Below are 2,877 nucleotides of genomic sequence, written 5' to 3'. Positions count from 1 at the left end.
TTTTTGAACTTGATCCTTTGTGTTGTATGTTATTCTCTTCCCTAGAGCTATTGTCTAAAAGATGTGTTATTTTAGTGTTTGTAGTATTGAAATGTCTTATAATTTACATCTTGTTAATTTGCAATCTCAGCAAGGATAGAGAAATCTCCATTTGGGATGTTAAGTTCTTAAGAATAGTCTATGGTTGATTAAATTTTGTTTGCATCTGTTAATGGTTGGAATATCCCAAATGGAGATTTCCTCGATTTATACTTAGCCCATATATATGATGGAATTATCACCAGAATGACATTGTCTTTACTAGCTTTACTTATAACTATTTTGTTATTAAGGACTATTCTTAATACAACCTCCTCATCACAACTATTATGGTTATGTAAGACAGAGTTATTTGATCTTATTGGTGTTGCTTCTTCTCTCAAACTTGAGGTATATCATATCATATTAGTCTATTATTAGTAGAACATATATTAGTTACTCCTTTTGCTATGCTTCTTATTTATGTCTCTATTTCTTTCTAATTTTGTTTTCTTTCTTCTCCTTTTCTTTCTAATTATAGAAAAAGAAGTCATGCACCACATCTAAGTGGATTGAGAAACCATGAATGTGGATTTTATCACTTGACCATTGCTTAATCCTATTGATTATTCACTTCCCGTTTATGTGGATTTCGGTATCAAACATGAATGGTGTTTATTTTATCCAACAAAGGGAAACAAACCAGTATGGTTGCCCTATCTCGCAAAATATAGGGTTAATTGTGGCCTAAGTGAAGGCCCCAATTTTAAGGTCTTGCAATCCTAAAATGGGGTTAGCACGGTTATCACTGACTATATGCAACAAAGGGAACAAATAGAAAATCTTAGATCGAAGAATAATAGAGAACGAGCATGTACCAAAACAGTGCTGAAAAATCAAAGATGGAGGTCATCAACTCGTGGATCAACGGCGAGGAGTAGGTTTGTTGTGTATGAAATGGAAGAATCGTTGCTACGTGTTTGGGATTTGCTACATGTTTGGAGGGCGAGTGTGTTTGGGGTTTGCTGATTAGGTTTTGTAATGGGAAATTGATAGTGGAGGTTGAAAACTTTCACTAATTCAATGAAAACCTCCATTATCCATTTAGTTAATTATATGGCCCACCTGTTTCATTTATTTGTGGAGGTTTCAATAACCTCCACACAAAAACATCCACTAAATGCAAAATTTGATGTAGTGGCTCCTGAATTTGAAAAGAATTCTAATCTGATTTGATGTAAGGCACTTGGAAGACTCTATGGATGAGCCTCAATTAAAGTAAAAAAAATCTCAGTGTACCATTTTGCAAGCAAAGTGTTTAAGTCCAGACCACTTCTTCTAACTGAAGCTATCTTGCACAAAATGCATTGAGAAGAACATGAAATCCACAAAATATTGTTCATCAAGATCGCATGAAAGTTCTCTAAAAAAACTTCAAAATTATGGGCAAGTTCCAGAATCCTTTCTCTCAGTGTCATAAAAAATGGCACCTCAAGATTTTCCATACATAGTATAGCATAATCAATACAATTAAAGGCAAGAAACACTTTACATAACCCGTATAGCAACATGTCATGACCATAATCTTCCACCCCATTTCTTCTTTGCTGATAACACAATTCTATAAAGCATCTTGAATGCAAAGAGTGTAGAGGTTGATTATATGAATATGAATGATGAATCTTAGAAGAGAAGTATAAGCAGAAGTCATGAAACCAATAATTATCGATCTGATACCATGTTAAAATGGTAGAGTCATGCATGAAATCTTCGTGATGAATCAAGAAGTATGAAAGAATACATGAATGAGAAAGAAAATCTTGAAGAATCTTAAAGAAAGAAGAAAGAAAAGAAAATGAGAATTAGAACTCTATTGAGTTGAATAACTCTTCTCATTATATTTCATTATTCTCATTGTGATTACAAAGTATATGAACCACCCTATTTATACTACATCTACCAAAACAGAAATAAAATAGAAAATTAATTAATTAAAAATAGAATTACAATCATTTTCATCATTTAGGGCATACATTTTTTCTCAATTTTTTATTGTCATGGATAAATAAAAATGAATGATTGCATGTTAATAATTGTAAGAAGAATGGGTAGCTTTGAGGACGAAACGAACAGGCCCATTCCTACCTACTAAACAAGAAATGCAGTTTCAAAGGCTTAGCTTAGTCCATGTTAGAGGATATTTTGATTGATGAATCTCCTAATTCACAATAATCTATGTGGTTTCAATCTTACATCATGGCCTGTCTCTGTTGTTTTCCATGGTTGAATGTGGTTTGGGGTTGTTTGGCCATTCCCCTTATCTCTATTCTAGTTTAGAATTCTGGTTTAGCATTAGTTTCATTCCCTTTCCTTTTATAGAAAGCTGTTAGGGAAGTTATTTAACCACTTGCTATATATAGTAAGTTGTGTTTATTCTGTACTTTGCAATTCAAAATTCAATGAGAATGAAATCCTTCATTCCTAATTTCTCTCCCTCTCTGAATTCTAAGATGGTATCAGAGCAAAATTTGCTCTGATTCGTCTTCTTCTTCCTTGTTTCTTCTTTCAACATTGCGATTTCTTCTTCTCCTTCAATTTCCTTCTGCTGGTGCAAATTTCTTCTTCTCTAATTGAATCAATTCCTCTGAATCAGTTTCTCATCTGAACAATGGCGAATCAGAGCTTCGAAGATTACATTGTGAATCCTTCTAATCCTTACTTTCTTCATTCTAACGAGAATCCTGCATTAACTCTCGTTTCTCCTCCTCTCAATGGCAAGAACTATCACTCCTGGTCGAGAGCTATGAAATTAGCTCTCCAATCCAAAAATAAATTGAAATTCATAGACAGATCCTTGAT

The sequence above is a fragment of the Lupinus angustifolius genome, chromosome LG13, assembly GCF_001865875.1.
Source record: "Lupinus angustifolius cultivar Tanjil chromosome LG13, LupAngTanjil_v1.0, whole genome shotgun sequence".
In the NCBI taxonomy this organism is placed as follows: domain Eukaryota; kingdom Viridiplantae; phylum Streptophyta; class Magnoliopsida; order Fabales; family Fabaceae; genus Lupinus; species Lupinus angustifolius.
Note: the sequence above shows the minus strand (reverse complement) of the source record.